This window comes from Streptopelia decaocto (genome assembly GCF_964273445.1).
Source record: "Streptopelia decaocto genome assembly, chromosome: 11".
Classification (NCBI taxonomy): Eukaryota; Metazoa; Chordata; class Aves; order Columbiformes; family Columbidae; genus Streptopelia; species Streptopelia decaocto.
The window spans coordinates 2856166-2877679 of record NC_138666.1 but is presented as its reverse complement, the minus strand read 5'-3'; positions in this window follow the sequence as shown (position 1 = coordinate 2877679).

The following is a 21514-nucleotide window of genomic DNA, read 5'->3' as shown; positions in this document are numbered from 1 at the left end:
TAACTTCAGCCCAAACATAAATAACATCTGCTGCTGCATGCGATATGATAAAAATCAGAATTAATGATTAAAGCCTGAATCTTTTACTTGATGAAAAAAATTTACTTAGCTGCAATTGGGCACACTCATGTTCCAAGGAACTTGAATGATTACTTAATAATCTCCTTAATGCTTCTGTATTAAAAAAAAAAAAATAAAAAATGTTTTTTTGTTTGTTTGTTTTTCCTAACTTGAACAAAAATATTGCAAAAGTGAGAATTTGTAGATATTTCAGAATATTTTCCCAGGAAAAGTATTAGGAGTTCTTAAAATGAATTTGCATTTCAGGGCAAATTTTCAGTGTTTACTATGGTTCATAAATTTCAATAACACAATCACGTTTTTCAGCAGGAGAAATTACAAGCCTTAATTCAAGCATGCCTCATCACTTACGAGCTATGCTCCTTTTGCACACAACTAGGCAGAACAAACTGGCATGTGTGAGAGAGGAGCAAGCAGAAAGTACTGTAAAGATATGTATTTTCTGCATGGTTTATATAAAACTCCTATGCTGCCTACATTTTTTTCTGTTTATAATATAAAGATGCGTTGGTCGTTTATGCCATATTTTAAATATCGGAAAATGAATACATTTTCCAAGGCTAGGGTGATTTACATCTAAATCAACTTAAATATAAATCATGTAGCAAAATAATAACCCATTTTTGCAAACTAAACTATTTCTCTTGTCTCCAATGCTCAAGAAAATACGGAGAAAACAGATGAGTGTGGCAGTGCTGTAATTGGGGCTTCTGCCTGGGGAGATGCAGAGCTTGGGCACCCTTGGCAAGGCAGCACCAAACTATCACCCCTTTGTTTTTAGAACTGTGGTTAGTTCTAATACTTGCCATTACCCATGGTGTGGTTTTACCAAGTTGTAGCCCTAAAACTTGAATGTTAAACAGCTGTAAAAAAACCCCAAAATTACAACTAAAATGTAATTAGAATCTATCTGGAATAGAGGCTTCCTCACTGTGATGCAGGACACCTCCTAGGAAGACACAGCCATCTTCTCTGAAAAGAAACAAATCAGTGAGAAAGTATGATCCCAAAAGAAAAGGTCGCTCCTGGAGGGCATGAGCAGTTTTGAATTATTTAAGATACTGTTGTGGAAGAATGATCTGGAGGAATGACCTTCGGCAGCTTCTCAGCCTTCTGGCTAAGATCAAGTGCAGTGTCTAGTACATCTCCCAGATACGTGTGATTTTGGTTTAAATCGCGTGGTGGGAGAATGGGAGAGCTCTGCCTGGATTAAGGCTGGCTTAGAGTCCGGAGAGCAGCTGTGAACCTGTTGTGGATCAAGGCAATTGCTGCTCTTTGAGGAGTGATGGGATCGATCTCGGTGCAAGTGCTGACCAGCACAGAGGTCTTGATAGTGCTAAAGGGGAGAAGGTATAACAGTAAATTTAGCCAACTTAACTCCATGAGAAGAACATACAAGGAAATTGTGGAATCATTTTCTTTTGTATCTTATGCAGTTATCTGTGCATACATTATTCTGGTGTGATGCAATGTATTCTAATATGCTATAAAAGAGAGACCCAGTCCAGCAGCAGCACAAACTGGACCCTAGTACCAGGTAGCAAAGACCATGAGAAAACTGAGGTGATGCATACTGTGCTTTTGACAAAAATACATAGCACAGGAAAATTATGTGCCCTGCAGAATGAATTTGTGCTGGTATGTAGGACCTGAATAAAAGAGGAATCTAAGAACAAATCATGGAGAAAGCAAAAGTAATTAATATTATAGCCACTCCCCTTCTTACTGGCTCACCTTCAACTTATCAATGTGTTTGCTGATCATATGCAAACAGGCCGTTGCTAAGAAGGAGAAATATTTGGAAGCACTTTCTCATTCACATTAATAATGAAAAGTAACATTTGATTCCCTGGGCACTTTTTCAGCTCAGGCTCTGAAACTGAACCTAATTATCAATGTTGCATTACAAAGTGGAGCCTTCTCTGCTTAGGGAACAGAACAGACATTAATGAGAGGTGCTTTTTTTTCTTTTTTTCAGATTTTCTGCACATGAAGTTTAGTTTATTGAACAAGCGACTCTTTGTCCTAACCAACAAAACCAAAAAACCCTCAACACCCTGTCTTTGCCTTCTAGTTTATGTGCTTTAGTTTTTTTTTTTTCCAGAGAGAAAATAAAACATTTTAATTTGACTTCACTGTCATATGGTTAGTTACCAACCTGAGATTTCAGTGAAATGTCCTTTGTTGAAGATTTAGAAAAACAATCAGTGTGCAGCAAATATTGATATGACTCTTAATGGCAATTTAGCTGATTAATATCCTTTCATGCTGCAAAGCAGCATGAAGCACAGCGTTTTAATGAACGCCAACAACAAAGAGCGTACCAGGTGTGTTACTAAGAAACAATCTCTAGTGTGATTTAATTAATCAAAGCATTGCATGGAGCAATTATGAGCAAACTTGCGTAAGTGGCAGTGGTACATGATCTTTGATTTAAAATTGGTTTTAAAGCAAGACATCATGACTTAATAACTACACTTTACCAGTCGCAGAATGAACCTTTTCTTAATCAGATACTTCTTTTTCTTGGTGGTTTGTGGTGTTTTTTGTTTGTGCGTGTGTGTTTGTTTGGGTTTTTTTAAGTGAAAGGAGAGGAATTTTAATTAAACATACGACTGGAAGACAAACCTATTTGGAGAATTAGAACAGTTTCCCTTCTGTTCATTGGAGGAAAAATTGTGACTGACTTACCGTCTCCACAGAAATTGGGAAGGTTTCTCCCCTGCCCTCTTGCTCTCTTAGTTAGATTACAGTTGAAATATGTTACCACAGTGTTGCTGATTCCTCTGCTATAACCAGTTTTCTTCAAACATCAAAGTAGCAGAAACATTGTGTTTGTTTGGATCTTGGCATAAAAGTTTGCTGTGTGGATTTTCCCCTGCCCAGATCCCAGCTCCAAGAGAACCTTTTAGTGCCTTAATAAGTGTCTTTATGCTACTGATGTAAGGTCTTTCATGGAATTTAGTATAGTAAACTGTAGCTCAGACTCATTTCTTCTTGCAGAAGTCGTGGGACAGAAATGTGGGCACTAGCTGGTACACAGATATGCAATTATTTCCCTCTAAAAATTCCCTGTTGGGTATTTGTAGATGAGTTTCATTCTGTCTGTAAGCTGGAGACAAAAGGAGGTAAAATAGAACTTCAGACATTAGTCCTGCAAGATAAGCACATGTGAAAACTGCAGAGAATTAAAAACGATAGCTGGACTAAAAATTAATGGATGCAGAAAACTTCAGGTAAAATGAAAAATCCTGCCATTGTGCAGTGGTGAGGTTTCTGTTCAGGGCATTTCTCAGATCTTGTTAAATTAACATTTCTATGTCATTGTGGTTTAAGATTTCACAGTGGAAAAAAACAGACAAGTGAATACACAAGCTCTGGAACAATTTCTACTGATGTTACAGTGGGGAAATAGAGAGAGACTGAAATGTTCATTCTTAAATATCTGCAGAAAGTTGGCATGCAAAAAAACAGGACATGAAAACCTTCCTGTTCATATCATGACTGTGTTCCAGGACTTAGTAGGTACTGTCTGCAACTGTGGGTATGTGCAGCAAAGAATGTGTGTGCATTTTTGAATATAGTCTAAAAATTAGGCTTCATTTTTTCTTTAAATGAAGGCCCCTCCTGGGTCTTCAACTGTCCCTCCTCAGCAGAGCTGGAACTCTTACCTGAACTGCTTAATGCTGTTTTTCTGAAAGCACTGGGTTAAGGACATACAGCAAATTATTTTTAAAATGACTGTTGGTCCTTATTCAGCTTCTTTCTAAGTTGCATGAATGGCTTTACAGTACACCCTGATATTTTTCAGGAATAGTAAGAAGGAAGTTTTTCGGTTTCCTAGCAAAACCTGGAAGAAGTTGAGCTCAAGATGGTAGACTTTGTTCATATATTTAGGAGTCTAGCTTTCCTCTAGCTTTCCTCTGTTGTAAAGAAAACATCTTTCTACTTGATGTGCCTTTTAGCTGGCGGCGCCAGACAAAGAGTGAAAACAAACAAATAGCTACTCCCTTGTGTTCTTCACTGGAACATGGTATCTTATGTTCCAGATGAGGGAAGTATGATGCTTATGGAAATATATACCTAAGTTATGGATGCCATGAATATTGTGAGGTCATAAAGTAGCATTGCCATTAAATGCATACACATGGAAGTGGAAAGCACCATTTCTTAACAGGAGCTGTATTTCACTTGTGCCAGGCTGGGTGCAGTGGAGAATCTTTTGTAACTTGATGGTCTTGGTCTGCCTGACTAAAAACTATGCAGAAGTGGTTGTGTGAGCAGAGAAATGCAGGGGCTGGGCAACAGAGCGGAGCACCAGCTTGGAAGCACTGGGAGAGAGGGAAAGGACCTTGCCTGATGCTATACTTCGCAAACACTGAGCAAAGCTGAGCTCAGAGATACACAGAAACCGATTGCAGGACTAACAGCACAACTTGTTGCAGAAGTTCAACTCTGGACAATATAGATATACTTGGACTAAGTCCCATCAGGATGTAGGTTATCTTAAGGAAGTAATTTTTATATTTTTATGCATTTTCATAAACGGACTTTCTTAAAATGGATAAAGTGAATTTTTTGGTCAAGTTTCTTTAGCTGTGAGGCTGTACTTATCACTAGCATTTTTATTTTATTTTATTTTATTTTATTTTATTTTATTTTATTTTATTTTATTTTATTTTATTTTATTTTATTTTATTTTATTTTATTTTATTTTATTTTATTTTATTTTATTTTATTTTATTTTATGTTGTGTTGCTGCACACAGTCAAACTTTGGTTTAGGTATTGCATTTGAACATCATGTCTCTTTATATAGTACATATGCTGAGGGAAAATAACAGCAGAGAATGTTCTGGGTTACATTTTATGTAGTTGTGTCTTAAGCTTACCTAAAAGAAACAGAGCTTCAAGTTTAGTTTGAAAGTCAACCTATTATGCCCTTTTATTTTAACACATAAAGCTTGTGGTTTTTAAGATCAATCATGCAGAGGCCCAGAGGAATAGGGTAGCAATAAAATATCTCCCTTGGCTGTTAATTTTCTTGTTAGGGCAGACATTTAACTATGTACATTGCAAATCAGACCACTGTGATACATCTGAAGTAAGTGGAACTTAATCACATGTTGAAATTTAATATTAAACACAAGCTTAAACCCTTCTTTTTAGCAGTGTCCTTAAGGAAGTTCTGAAATGTTGGATGAGATTCACTTGACTCCAAGAGCTGGAACTTTAAAACAAACAAATTGTAGAGATTGTGAACCTGGTAAAAAAACCACTAAGATTGTCAATGAGGAGAAAGAGCTGAAAAATTGCTTCATTTCCCCTCCTACCTCCACAATTCACAGTCCTTAGGGAGGAGAGTTTGTGCTTCTTTCTATAGATGTTCTTTAAACCTGTTCCTGTCAGAGGCAGCAGTTATGGCTTCTGGCTTTGCTGGCTGCTTTTGCCTCTATTTACCCTGGAAGCCTACATGGGCTAAAACTAGCACTGCCAGCAAAATATATCAGCCTAAACTCTCATAATTCCAAAGTCTGAGGAAAAAGCTGAGTCCACAGAGCAGAGGAGATCCTAGAGAACATTTCCTCCCAATAGGCACATGTAGAACTCTGTATGCAAGGTTATCTGATTTTCTTCTTTGTCTCTTGAACTCTGGGATAGAGAGGTTAGATATGCTTGGAAAAAAGGTACATCTCAAATATGGACATAAACGACATTGTGCCTCACAGAGGAAGGAATTATTCTTTGTTTTTCTTGTTGTTTTACAATGTTGGTATTTTGACTACATCTGCATGTGGTGAGCATGAAGCAGGTGTTCTAGACCCTTGTTTCTTTCTCCCATTACAAAGTCCTCAGCTCAGAGCCCTGAACTGTCTGACAAGCTTCTTTTAAAAACCAAAACAAATGAAACAAAACTCCCAAACCAAACAAAAACCAAAACCAACCAACCAGAAACCACACACACCCAACCAAAACCCCCACAACCAAAGAGACATCCCACTCCACTTTAATATTTAAACCCTCAGTAAATTCTCTGCTTTAGTGTCTTGGAACTATGAATTGCCTATAGGCTCGATGACTACAGGCAGCACACAGCACAACTTCTCCAAGATCACACCACTGCCAAACGGTGACTCATCCCGTGGTCCCACAGTCCTGCAGGGAACTGAGCCCTGCCAGACCTTTTCACAGCTTATCTCTGTCTGTGCTGGATCAGCTGTGCTGCCTGACAAGCTCCATCATTGTCAAATCTGAGAACTCACGAGTCATGACTCAAAAGTTATGAAATTAACTTTCAAATCACAAGAGCTTTTATGTATATACGCAGATCCATAAACGCATCCTCACATGGACACGAATTATACAATAGATAATTCCATATATAATTATTATAGTATTTATTTTTATTTGGCATCTTATTTCAGCCACTCAGGTTTACATTTCATACTGTTTTCTTTACACGCTTGAAAGTTAGAAGCCTTTGTTTTACGTTAAACAAAAAACCCCACTCATTTTCTTATTTCACTGAAGAGCTCTGGAAGGTAGTTTTTAAAAGAAGAGAAAAAATAAAGCAAGTGAGCAATGTTATTTTGGGGGATCAGAGTCAAGGCTGAAATACAAACACATTTGCTGTCTGTGTCAGAGCAGTTTTCCTCCTCCTCCAGTCTCCGGTATGACTGGCCTACTCAGGGCAGGAGACCCTGCCCAAACATTATATAAAGGTATGTAAGTCTATACCTTTTCCTTTTATAAGATTCTAAGTTTCTGTGCTGTACTTATGAGGTGGGAACATAAACATGCATTAAAATTGGTTTTGGAATGGACTATAATGCGGCAGTATGAGAGGCTGGCATTTAATGTTTATAGAGGCATATTTCTGTCTTGGATTGCAGGAGCATAAATTATGGATTAAGGCTTCCAAATTGTCAGTGCTTTCTGAATTTCCACATAGCAGTAGCCAATACATAACGCATGATTTGCACGCCTTATATTGTTCTTATCCAGTCTTCCCCAGATCCCTCTGTTTTGTGCTTAGACAACACGTGTCAGTGCTCTGCAAAACTAGCAAGGCTGCAGGTGTTTGTCGTTGCTCTGCAGGGATTGCAAAGGAGTTCTGTCAACCCTTTCTCTTGTTTTATCTGTGGGCCCTGACTTGGTTGTAAGTCAATTAAGAAAACAAACAAACACACACACACACAAAACCAAACAAAAAACCACAAAAACCCCAACCAAAACCAAACCAATAAAACAAAAAAGAGCAACCAAAAAACCACAGACATGTAAAACTTAGTGAGTGGAAACTGTAGACTTATTTATTGGTTCATATAGCTATTTTTTTGTGGGAACATCTGAGAATGGTAAATAAAACTCTGAGTTATGCAAGAATTTGCCCAATGAGGGTGCTCTCTATGGCTTGGATAAGAGACCAGGGTTTATTCATGGTGCTGTGTAACCAGGCAGACTGCCCCTCATGTCCATTTGCACTTGGATAAGTAGTAATGAGTTGAAACTGAAAGTAGTAAGATTTAGGTTAGACATTACGAAAATATTTCTAATAGCAAAAATGGGCAGGTACATAGATTGCCCAGAGATATTATGAATTCCTATCGGTTAAGATTAAGTAGGGACTAGAGCCTAACATTGAAGGAACCTGTAGCTACGTGACAGGGCAGCTCAGTGCATCATATCTCACTTTTGCAGCATTATTTCTTCATAAAGTAGCTCTATATTAATATATGGCCCAGTAAAAGTATATAAAAAGCAAAGAACCTTTCCATACCCCCACGTCGGGGTTACCTGTGTCTTTCAGGAAATGGTGGTTACTTCAGCTGGATCACTATAGTTTACTGCATCTTTAAAACTAGCCTCTTCAGAAACCTCAGACCACTATTTGCTCATGTCATGAGCTACTTTGTCTTCCTCCCCCTCCAAAGATTTGTTCCTGTGCTGTTTTGTTTAGAGGAGGAACGAGATTTCCCCCTGCATATAAATAGAATCTTAAAATAAAATAAAACCTACTCTGTTTAAAAATAATAATAAAATAATCACATTGCAAACTGTTGCTAAGACTAGAAGTAGATGTCAGGGACTGTCTGTGTTTCACAGCATACTTTATCACAACTATTTGAAGGAGTGTGCTGCTTCTCTGAGCTGTAGGACACGTTTCTCCTGGGCTAAAGTCAGAACTCTCGTTCACCTCTGCAAGAAGCAGCTCACATATAGACTATGTAAAGTTTTTGGATTAGGTACCCAGAAAATAGAACTAGGGAGGTTTTCTTCCTACAAAACCACATGATTTATGTACAAGGTGCAGGGTTAGGCCCCTCCTGGAATTCAGGACAGGTCAAAACGCCCAGGCAGAGACCAAACAGACCACGGAAGCCAACCCAGCTCTCCTTTGGGGATCTGCTCCCATGTCACACCCCCACAGCTTGGCACGAGGATGGTTTCTGGCTTCCTTTTACAAAAGGAGAGTAGACAAAGAATGTATTGAGTAAGAGATATGCACAACAATTTGGAAAATATTCAGGTATTCCAAAAATGCATAAGTTAATGTAGCTCTTACCCTGTTTGAATGATTATGGTTACTGTAGCCGAGAATGCCATTTACAGTAGCTGGAACATGTCTTTTCTTCAGGAAGTAATAAAATAAATATAATAAAGTATTCTACATGTTTAAAAGCTGTTTATTGGGAAGAAGTTATCAGTGCCCATTTTTCTTTCTAGCTGGGAAAGAGGCCAGTGCTACGTCACCAGCACACTAGCATTTTGTTCACTAGGATGATCAAAGGGCCTTAATATTCTCTAAAAAGCAGAAAAAACAAAACAAAACAAAAACAAAAACCACACACACACAAAACCCAACAAAACAAAAATAACCCTCAAAACAAACAAACAAAATCAAACAAACAACCAAACAAACAAAAACACCATCAAAAACCAGCAGGTGAAACTGGTCTCTTCTTTCCTCTCATTTGGTTTGTTGCAGAGGATCAAGTCTTTTGAGTAGGAAGAGTTTTTTGCTGGTGCATTGTATGAGTTGGTGTCATCAAACATTCCTAAATAATCTCTGAAGAAGAGTGGATGGAAAATCAATACTACTCAGAGGGCTAAGAAATTCTGTTTAAAGTAATACCCCTTCACAATATTCACTCAGGTTGAACACATTTCAGAAAACGTGGTGCCAAACAGCCCAAGGGTGAAAATCAGCAATGGTGCTGTTGAAATAACTTTAATGCATGTGAACTGTATTGGACCCCTGTTGAACCATCTGAAAATTGGGCTGCTAAAGCTGACTCTGTGTCTTGCCTGATGGCTTGAAGCCTCTGGGACATCTGACATTTAATGGTTTCCTAAAAGGCCAGGCCTTGCTTCAGATACCTGAGTGAGAACAAGTTGAAGTGGAGGCTTAAGACAGAGCCAGAGGCAGGATCCAGGTCTCTTTTGTTCACATTTAAAAAAATAATAATAATTAAAAAAAAAGAATAGGAGAGACTCCCTTCTTGATGTGCTTCAAGAGGAGAGCGTGAAAAGTGGGACCGTGGCCAAAGGCTGAACTTTGGGTGTATGGGCAAGAAGAGTCTGCAATGAATAAATTATTTTTAGTTTTCTTAAGGTGCTGCTTGATGCACGTGGGTGTTGGGCCTTCCATTGCGTTAACCTGCTGCCTTTCCACTTGGATTTGTCTGTCAAAACCAGAGCCTACCTAAGAGGTGTTGCTTACATAGTGAATGCATTTGTCCCTAAGGGCAAACGCATAGACTAAATCTGGACTGGCCCTCTCTTCAAAGGCGTGTAGCATCTGAGTGGTTCTACACCAAGTGTGCTTAAATACTGTCCATACAACTTTTGTACTACGTAGAAAAGCTGAAGTATCGTAGATACTTAGGATACAGCTGTGTGCATGGCAGCACATTTCTCTGGGGTTCTGAAGTCTTATGCTTGATAATTTGATAAGCATATGAAATTTAATAAAGTCTAATTAACATAGTGTAATAAAATGTACAGTAAATGCTGTTTATATATCTCTCTGATAAACAGGACATTTTATGTCAGTGTCTGAACAGTTAGCTGCATGTGTGCTAAATGTTGCTTTTAATTAAACAATAAAGAATGTAACAACCTTTATTGTATTGTAAATTTTGATGTGGTACAACAATTTGATTCCTTAAAAATTAATTGCCTAGGAGTGTGTTTAAGTAATATTGATTATGCTGGTGCCTCTTGTTGATCTGTGATACTTAACCCAGCATTTAAAATATCTTTTTTCCATTATACATTTGTGATGCAAGAATAAAAGCAAAGTACAAAACAAATAGGCACTTGAATTCTAATAGCAATAAGCAATAAATGTCAGGCATCTGGAAATTATGGTTGCAATTTCATCAGAGTACACTTTGTTCTTCTATTATGCCTGCATGAATTTTGCTACAGGCAAAATCTATTACAGATCACAGTTAAGAACCTTTCTAATCTACACAGATAGTCATGGAAAAATGCTAGAAGACAAAATGTTGGAAAATGTAATAATGCCAAGTAAAACTGACACTCGTAGAAAATAATGTGATCATATTTAGAACTGCAGAGATAATTTCCTTAAGATTGTGTTGAAACAGTAATTTCTGGCATGTTTGGTCTTGCTAAAGGGCACATAACTAATAATATGCAGTGTATCATTAAATGTATTTGTGTACTGTATATAGATAGATATTTATCTCTATATTATGGGCTGGTTATTTTGCTTGTTTAATGATTGTTACCTGAAATAGCAGTTACCAAGTCAGAGTGCACATTAGAAGCTGGTATTTTTCCATTGCCGGTGATTATATTTGAGTAGTGGCTGTTTCTGCTCCAGGTCATCTCTATTGCCCTATGAAGGCAATCTCTATTGCCTTTGAAAGTATTTTATACTTTTTATCGTGCATTATGATGCTTTACAACTCTTTAATTGACTTTCTGAAGATTTATGGCTTGATGATCAATTATAATTCTGTCAAGTTCTAAATGCAGATTGTTTATTTTACATAGCATTTTGATGCCAAAATGCACCTTAAGTTCATCCTGGTGTTACAAAGACACTTAAAGTTTTGTACTTATGCTTTTGCTCTGGGATATAACAGAATTGAAAGCATAACTTGATTTGTGCTCTTTAAACAATCTTTTTACCAAATTGAAAGCGAGTGTATTGGCTTGTGCTCGTCTCTACCTTTTTAATAAGAAAGTCTAAATCTTTCTTTCAGTAAACATCAGTCCTAGATTTTTTTCCATGCTTGCTAAAGAAGTTCTCTTTTGCAGTAATAAAATGTACAAATATATGATTTGCATCTATAGTTTGCTTTCTTCACTAATTAGGTGTTCTTTTCAATAAACACTGAAAGGTAGGTAAGCTTAAATCTTGGTTGATGTTCATGCAGTAAACAGCATGATAATGGAAGTGTTAAATCTTACACAGTCATTGAAGGTTTGGGTTTTTTTTTTTAATGAACAGGTTTCTTTTTACAATGTCATGAAATAAGATTAAAATAAGTTTATCAGATGGATTATATCCTGCTTCAAAAATGTAGCTGCTGTCCTTGTGAGTTAAATAGTCTTAAAGGAAAGTCTTTGTTACCAAAATATTTAGTGGAAATACATATGCAAATGCTAACTAGGGCTGTTTGTCTTCAGAAATGTTTTCTTTGAGCAGAGAGAGATAATTTGGCTCCAGAAAAGGGAAACAAATCAGTCAAGAAAGCTGCAAGCAACTTGGTTGATTAGTTGTGGAGAACTGTATGTTCTTGTGTTGATTCCAGCAAAGGGCTGTGGATTTACTGAGTCATGAAGAAGCGTCTGTACCAATTGCCCATGTAAGTTGGCTGAAGAGGAGGTTGTCTTCTCCCTCAAGCAACTGGATTACATACAGAAGTTAATGAATCAGTCTATAAAAGTCAGGAATTAAGCTGGCCATGGCAAATTAAGAATCTTCTCAGTTTCTTTCCTGCTCCCTTGCCCCACTCCTGGTGATGAACACTTCAGTACCATGACCATGTGATAAAGTTGCAGCTGTGCTTACAGGGGTTTCAACAACCCAGATCTGTCCTCCCAGATGATGGGAGCTAAACAGAAACTAAATAATCCTGAAGGTGAAAGTGAACCTTTATATTAAGTGTAATCATCTCTTAGAATATTTGTGATGTCTTCTTGTGGGTGTTCTTGTTCCAAAATGTATAATCAACCCAACTGAAGATATATAAAAACATGTATTTAATATCAGAATGAACAAAGCATATTAATGCCTTTGATGCCACTAGTGTTGCAAATCCCAGGGCTGCAATTTGTTGTGATTGTGCATATCTATGGATTTTTAAAGAATAGAAGACAGATTCTGACTTGAATGAGACACCATGTGTGAGAAGGGTTCATGTTTTGGTTCTTGTGAGGTCACAATCAGACTCTAGTCTTTGGCATGATTTTTGCGAGGAGATAAAGCATGCAACCATAGGAACAAACACAACCCTTTCTAAAGATGTGTGCTGTATTAAGCACTAAGTTAATATTCAGTTTGCAGCTGGTTATACATAGTAACTTTTATATTCAGATCAAATACTTATTTGAATAGAAATTATTCTGAACAGCATACAAAGATCATCTCCCTGTATACTTAGTGGAACATCATTTTGAATGAAAATGGTTTATCTGAATAAATTAGCTCATAATTTTGCTGATTATGGGCAGAAATCTTGTATTTTCATGTAAATTTTCAGTACTGTAAGCCTTCTATCTTTGTTTGTTGAAGTTGTCTATTTGGATAATTTAAAAATTCTGGTTACTGTATTAAACTGTACAAAACATCTAAAAAGACATTATTTATCAACCTGAGATTTTTAATTCATTTCCTTGGTATAATAAACATTAGTAGTTTATTCATTTTAAAGCCCATTTGTTCTAATAACGTTCACCGTAGCCTTAATTCAGGATCAGAGAATTCCCTCCAGATCTATTCCTTGTATCATTATGACTCACTTGCCCTGTTTTGAACCCAATGACCCTTATTAGTGTCCTGCAATAGCCTTTAGATATTACTAATTCCTTGGTTCTTCCTCAGTTTTGTTCTTCAGCTGAGTTTGAGCAGGTTGTAAATATTTCTTATTTCCCACAAAATCCTCGAACCCATGACAATGCTCCTTGTGGCTTCTCAATGGCTTTCTTTATTAAAAAACCCCTCTTCTGCTATCTCCTGAGGTTCAGGTGACTATACACCGGTACAAATCACAATCACAGAGATAACTTCGTCATTGCTTTGCACAATGCTGCTTTGTGTCTCCATTGATTCATTCTTCTCTATCGCAAATTTAAAACTGTCATCTTCTTGAAGGTGCTCTTTGAATCTTTTTCTTGAAAGCTCTTTGCTAAAGCTTTTTTCCCCCTTACCCAAGTGTGTCTAGACTCCTCAATTTTGTAAAAAATAAAACTTTTGTCTGCTTCTCCCATGTTATATGTTCTTTCATGCTGTCCCTCTCTACCCTCCCTAAAACGATTCACGTGGCCACTGCTTTTGTTCTGCTTAAGAAGACCTCACCTAACAAGTGGTTTATAAGGAATTAACATTCTTATCTTGGCACACTAAAGTTATGATACTTTTAAAAGATGGATCAAATGTAAGTTGTGCCCGTTTGAATTACCATCACCTTAGCTTTCTGTCCTTCCTACATTGGTTCTCCTCTGTGGTCCAAGGAAAGCCATTTAATTTATGAGGTCCTGCAAGCTGCGCTTGGCATCAGGACCACCTTGATGAGGACTCTCCCTGGAAGACTCTGAACAGGAAAGTTAATGAGCTGACAAAGACCTCATCCTTTCTTATTGCTGACATAAATTTCTCACATCTTATAATGAAAATCAAGGTGCTTCCATGTCCCGCTTTAGGTTAGGACATTAACACTTTTGGCCACTTCTGGCTCGCAGATACATTATTTTTGCTCCCTTCCTCCACAATCCTCTGCCCAAAATCCTCCTTAAACATTTCAGTACTTCTAGGTTACTTAGTCCAAACTTTGTGGCTAGGGGCTTAAACTGTGAATTTAAATATATACTTATGCTTGTGTTTCATAAATCTAAGCTGCAAAATTTGTGTTTTATTCTATGGAAGAAAAGCTGAAAACATAACATGAGCTGCAGATATTTATGTTTACCATAAAACACTGATTTGAGCATGAACATAAATATTTACCTTTTATAGGGCATAGATATTTTGGGAGAGATGTTGTCTGGTAGCTTCACCTGTGCTTTATGTTGACTGCACCATCAGAAAATGCTGTTCAGTTCTGTAATCTGATGTCGTCTTGATATCGCTTGAAAAATCTCCCAAACTGTGTGATACGATACAAACAACAAAAACCAGCTGCATGTGCACTGCAGAGTGGGAATTTAATGGGTGCAGAGATAATGTGGGGCAACATGGACCTCAGTCCATTTGGAAAATGAGTTCTTGCGCAATTGAGTTCTGGGCTTCCTAATGACCTTAAAAAAAAAAAATAAAATCATTTTGCTTGTCTGCACCTATCTGTAAAGTGAGAATGGTGATATTTCTCTCCTTTGTGAAGCTCTATGTAAGATGAAGATAATTTTATAACTTATTATTTAAGTAAGCTATGCTACTCTAACAGCACCGATGTCAAGTAAGACCAGGAAACTAGGCTTTCTTTTCCATTGAAAGTGCAATTTAATACAACCTTATCAACTAAGTCAAGTGTCCTGATTCCTGATCATTTCTTCTGCATTCTTTCTGATCAGTTTGTTTGTTTTGTTTTGGTTTTTAATTTCCTTTCCCCTCTCCCCTGATCTCTTGGAAGAAAAAGCTGAAAAATCATGGACTAACTTCTGGAGTGTGGCCACACTGATTTTCATTTGCAGCCATGGAAAAAGGGGACTAACGTTTACTATTCACTTACTAGCTATTCCAGTCCATTTATTTATTAGGTTTTCTTGTGCAGGGACAGGGATTTGGGGCGTTTAGAAAGATTTGCAATCAGTCAAGAGACCACAGGTAGAAGAACAGTTTTAGATGGGCAACCTGGGAAGTGATATATTTTTGTCTCTCATTGTATGGATTCCAGATCCTCTGCAGTGGAAGCTGTGACCTACTTAACGCAAATGACATGCCTTAATGGCTACTGATTGGTTGCCAGAGTGTTTTCTTTAAATATACATATGCATCAGCAGCCGCTTTGTAATAATAAATGTCTCCCATGTTACCCCTTTTGTCTGTTTATATCACAAAGTAATGTCATACTATAACATGCAAATGTGTTCATCGAGATAAGTTTGCTTTATCCCGATGCTGAGTAGTGTAGCTACATTACATGACATACAAGGTGCCAGCTAATTGTGTATTAACATATTTCTTATGTAATTGCATTTCAGAAATAATTTCTTTGAAGTGAATAGTCCTCGAAAGTGCTAGGTAGGAGCTACCAAACAAGGCCAGTGCTCAGGAAATTGTGCAGAGATCTTCTGTGGAAGGATTTATATTCAGAGACCTAAGAAGATGACCAAGGCAGTGCATGGGTAATGTGAGGGATAGCTGATATCTCGTTAGAGTTCTTTATCCTCTTTATTCAGTTTCTGGTTGTGTGCCTGTCATGTCCCACCCTCAGTTATGAGTGGGGGGAGTAGTCACTCAGGCTCGTCAGTCCCCTTGGTTGGAAACAGAACTTAAGGTCTGCAAACAAAAGGCTTTTATTTTGCAGCTTGGCCCGAATGGTATATCAATCAGCAGCAGAAACATTTACGTTATTGTAGGTTCAACTGGTAAACACTGAAAATTTGCAGTATATGGGAGGCTGTAAATCTTATGTTACTATGTTACATATAAAAAGGAAAGCAAAAAAGTAGAAGTATGGGAAAGAAAGAAAAGAGAGAGAAAGATTTCACCATTCCTATGGCTCCACTTTTTGTGTGATGGAGTTCGCAGTCTCAGATCCAGCGATGTGTGGCATCATCTGGTGTCTTGTTGAGTTCATGTGGTGAGACTGGTGGGCAGAATGGTCCTCAGGATGGTGGGTGGGCACCCCGCTGTTTGCACAAGGTGGGCCTTTATAGCCTGCTGGGTTGCCTGCTTGTGTAATTTTTGGTCTTTTGCGGAGGTGTTACTGCAAAAGATTTAAAAGTCGGGGGGGTCAGGGTGTGATTGTGATAGATCGACAAGTCTCAGGCCATGTTGAAGGGTCTCAGCTTTTCCCTGTGTGCCATGCTGGGTGTATCCGAAGGTGGAGCTGTGTGTCCCCCACCTCCTGTACGGGCCAGCCGGGCTGTGGCTCATTGGCTTACCATTGATACGTAAATTGCAATTCACCCTATACTGAATGTATCACCTCCTGTGGCTGAATGAACTGGTTTTGCCACAATGTTTCAGCCATTATCCTTATCAGACTCTGACAGTGCCTTGTTCATCAAAGGTAATATCAGAGTTTTGCTTTTGTAGAATGGGAAGCTATTTCTAATACTGTTAAAATATAAATCAACATAATCTAAAACTTCTGTTTTCTTTTTCCCCCCACCAAGGCATTACAAAACAGATGGCTATTTATTTGAAATATTCAGAATTGTTGTTGTATATTACATATTTACAACTGGAGTTGTTCAGAGCATCTACCTGATAGTTTCATAAATGATTTCACAGATACTTTATCTGATAGTTTCATAAATGACTTTATTTCAGTTGTGCACTGTTAGAGAAAATGGGAAAAAGAAGAACCAAATTATGAAGCAATTACATTTGAAACAAATCCTTTAAAGGTGTTATTTATTTTTTCAAAAGGAGTCATTATTAGAATCCTAAAGGAGTAAAATTATTCTGCTTTGATTGAATTCAGCAGGAGCAAAGTAAGGTCAGTGTAAGATGTCTTGATAGTATGATGTTATGTAGTTATGTCCATGAATAGTGGACAGATCATCTGAAAGTTTCGAATGATGATTTATTTTTAAGTAGTATCAAGCCCTTGGCTAGATTTCCAAAGTGCTTCCACTCTAATAAAACGTGATTTTTCAGTTTAAAACCCTTCTGGCCTTCTTCAAGAACCTCAGTAAAATGCAGAGGTCTGGACTCATCCCCCTTGCAGCTCTGACTTGGGCTCTTATCATGATTGATCAGGCTTTGTACACCACACTTCAAAATCTGCAGTCAGGATATTCCTGCTATTCTGTGAATGCACTAATTGCTTCCCCAAACCGCAAATTTATGGATGGGGAAAAACAGTTTTATTTTGCGAACTGTATACTTGCACAGCCGACTAATCATTTGTGTTTTCCCCGAATCATGCTGATGTGTTTGCTGGGGTAGAGATGGAAACAATAAGGACTGTTTTACCCCTGTTACAAATATACTGCTCTACACCCACATGAGCCAAGCTTAACTGGCTGATCACTTCTGTCTGCATTTCATTGCATGGAATGTTTGCATTTTTAGTGTGAATTAATTCCCAAATTCATTGCACTGAAAAGTTCTCTGTTTGAAAGCTAGCAAATACCAATTATGAAGATATGCCTCCCTAGCCAATTAAAATGTGCAGGTGCAATAACTTTGCTATCAACAGCTTTGGTGTTTATCTAGAAACTTCTACATCAAGAAATATTTTGTAATAGCATTGGGAAATGAGCCTGTTAGAAAAATGTTCTTACTACTTGATGCTAAAAAGGTAACTTAGGAGTACTGGATTCAGCACTGACTGGCTGTGTTGATATGAATTAACCCCCACTATTTCAGTGACCAGGGAAAGAGTCACTCTGGATGAAGAGGAAAGGGGAGGAAAAAAAAACAATTTAACCCCTGTTTAACTATAAGGACTCAGCTTACAAAAGAGGACTATCCTCTCAGATAATTAGATTTAGGTAGTTATTGTGTATTGGGCAATTTTGCTTCTGTAGCCTGTCTATCCTCTGCACAGAGCAGTAGTTCTTTACCCTGCAGACAGTGGGAACACAATGAAGCTCTGCAATGACAGTGACAATAAAACAGGCAGTTTTATTTAGAAAGTGGAACATAATAAACTCTGCAAAGTATTTCGAGTGAAATATATAGTGTTCCCCAGATTCTGATAAACCTTTTCTTAGGAATAAACAGGGATTGGCTGTTAAAAAGAGTAAGGCTAAACCCAGCATCAAGAGGGCTCCAGGAATCTGTATTAGCTAAGCTGAGATGACGTGTTATTACTGATAATAACTATTTAGGGTTCATTTTCAGTTTGTTGTAGTCATGCTATGCAGCATCTGACAAAAGCTGTCCAGTTTTGCCTGTTTCCAGCAGGAACTTAGAGAGCTTTGCAATCTCTTCTTCTCACCTGGCTCATCGTTTCCCCTATTCAGGTTTCAGCAAGATCTCAAAAGGCTTGTCTTACCAGTGTAGTTTCTCTGAAGTAAGCCATGATTCATCCTTGCACAAAGCTGTGAGATAAGATACGGTATCCTAGAAAAAAATCCTAGATTATTCTTCAAGCAATGGGAAATGCAAAAGCACAATCTATTGGAAGTAGTTTGTAGCTGATCTTTTCTGTGTGGGTTTTTGAGGGGGGGTTGTTTGATTTTTCCCCTACCAAAACTACTTGTTACCCTTTCATACAAAAAAGCCCCTAAGTCAAGTGGATGATGGAGGTCTGGCAAGGTCAAGTTTGATGCAAGTGTATTTGAAACAGTTTGGTGGGATGAGGAGTCTCTACCTCCTTGTCCTGCTAATGGTTTTGCAGATTCCACCTCATCTGTTGTGATCTGGTTCAGTGTTTTCCCCCAGATTGTGTTTTCCCTTATTCTGTGATCTCACTCTTTAAACTTTGCTCTCAGAAATTTTGGCTTATGCGGCATCCAGCTGGAGTCATGCCCTACTTTTTGACACTGGTGTGACTGTTTCTTCTCTATTTGTTTTCATCTTCCTACTGTTCCTCCCAACAGTAACTTTGCGGTCAGGTGAATAGCTGGCATTTTGCTATTGTCACCAGCCACCTTCTTATTTCTAAAGAAAGCCAGCTCTTGAGGAAGAAATTAATCCGCATTCCCTATTGCTGAAGTACCCGTGCCAGTGAAGGACTTACATAACAAAACTCTTTGTCCTGAGTGACCTTGGAAATATCCATGCCACTGTCTTACAGGGTGTAAATCTCTGTGGGTGTTTGCTGGTGACCAGAGACAAGCCTGGCTGGGACCTGGTTGCAGAATGCACCTCAAATGCGGTGTCACCATCTGCTGTGAGCATCTTACAAACTAGTATAAGAACGAAACACGTATGTATGAGTCAACTTTAAGAAGATTGTCATGTAGCTACTTAACCACTAAAATAAAAAAGAGAAATAGCAACTAGTTTTCCTTCCTTCTTCTAGGCACTTCTTCTACTTGGTCAGGCTAAGCTTGTAACTGGACTACTCTTCCTCTATGTGCAAGGGAGAAGCTGTTCAGTCTAGGAAAATATTGCACACCTCCTACTTGGTGGTTGTAGACCTGCAAAGCTGCATAAGGCAGATACTCCACATGAGGGTGTTGCACTTCATTCACAGGGTGGAGAAAGTGTCTTGACTTCATTTAGTATGATTTACACATTAGCGCTTGCTTAAGATATGCCAGGCACACAAGCTAGCCCTTTTGCTTATTGTAAATGTCTATAAAGCTGAAGTATTAAGTGAAAGGCAGCTCTCATAAAATTTTAATCCAAGGAACAAAGAGTGGATATTGTAATAAGCACTATCCATAAATGAAAGATAAGGAGAGGAAACAACCCCTAACCCAAAACCAACTTGTATCTTTAACTCAGTTGGTACTTTATGAGTATTGGACCAGATATAGCATCAAAACTAATGATTCAAGGTGATTAACTGTGGTGCTATTTGCAATACCTCCGCTTGCTTCCACAGAGCTGTTACTAAAGAAATATTTCAGTGACTGATTAATGGCAGACATAGAGAATAATTGACAACTCGGCCAAAACATCTGCAGATGAAATACATTTTGTCAAAGAGCTAAAACCCTTGTGCTGAGAAAATGCATATTTTTCCCTCTGATCCATTCTGTCAACAAAATAGTTTTCATCAGAAACATCAAAGCCATTTCATCTGCAAATTTCATTTTTTGAATCCCTTAATCTATTCTTGTTGACAAAAATTTCTGTCAACTGCCTCAAACCATTGTATTAACAAATCTCTTTTTCTCAATCATGATTTATTCTTTTGGCAAATGCATTCTATAATACTCTGCTTCATTCTGTGGAAAGAATACGTCAGTTTCCATCTTAATTTTTTAGGAAGTGAAAGTTGAAAGTAAAAGTAGTGTCACAGCTGCTAATCTACTCAATCTATCCACTGACTTGGCTTATTTTAAATATATCAAGTTGAATTAAACTTTCTGCTGAATAATGCAAAAGTTGAAGTAAGGAAGTTGTAGGTAAAATAAAATCACATTTATCACTTCATATTTTCTTTGCAATATTTCTAGTCATGACTTTCAGGCTCACGATACAAAGATGACCTCTGACAAACTGTACTTTAACTTGTTTCTAGATGTTGACGTACTGGAGGCTTATTGTAACCTCACTGCTTATAATGAACTACTGAAATAAAGTATTGCAGCCACCCCTAATGTGTTCCATTACAATCTAGCATTAACCAATGTAGTATAAAAATGAATTGCCAGCAAGTTAATTCCTTTAACGAAGAATATATCTGTTTGAAAGCAGAATCACATGATGATAAGAAAAAGGTATGTAAAAGCTTTGAGTGTAAAATACCAGTAATCTACATTAAAAATATTGTTAGTCTTAATTAGTACTCCCTGTGCAAATGAAAAAGAAAAAAAAAAAAAAAAGAAGTCACTAGAGTTTATGATCCATGTATAAGACAAGATAACAGATGATGTTATGGTTTAACCCCAGCCAGCAACTAAGCACCACGCAGCCACTCCCTCACTCCCCTCCAGTGGGATAGGGGAGAGAATTCAAAGAGTAAGAGTGGGGAAACTCATGGGTTGAGATAAAAACAGTTTAATAAGTAAAGCAAAAGCCGTGCACACAAGCAGGGATTCACTCACCACTTCCTATTGCAGGCAGGTGTTCAGCCACCTCTGGGAAAGTTGGGCTACCTCACACGTAACTGTTACCTGGGGAGACAGAACACCATCAATCTGAACATCCTTGCCCTTTCTTCTTCCTCTAGTCTTATATTCTGAGAATTATGGCATTTGGTGTGGAATATCCCTTTGGTGAGTGGGGTCAGCTGTCCCAGCTGTGTTGCGTCCCAACCTCTTGTGCACTCACTGGCTGGTGGGTGGTGTGAGCAGCAGCAAAGGCCTTGGCTCTGTGAGAGCCCTGCTCAGCAAGAACTAAACATCCCTGTGGTACCAACACTGCTTCCAGCACAAACCCAAACACAGCCCCACACTGACTGCTGTGGAGAAAATTAACTCCCTCCCAGCCAAACCCAACA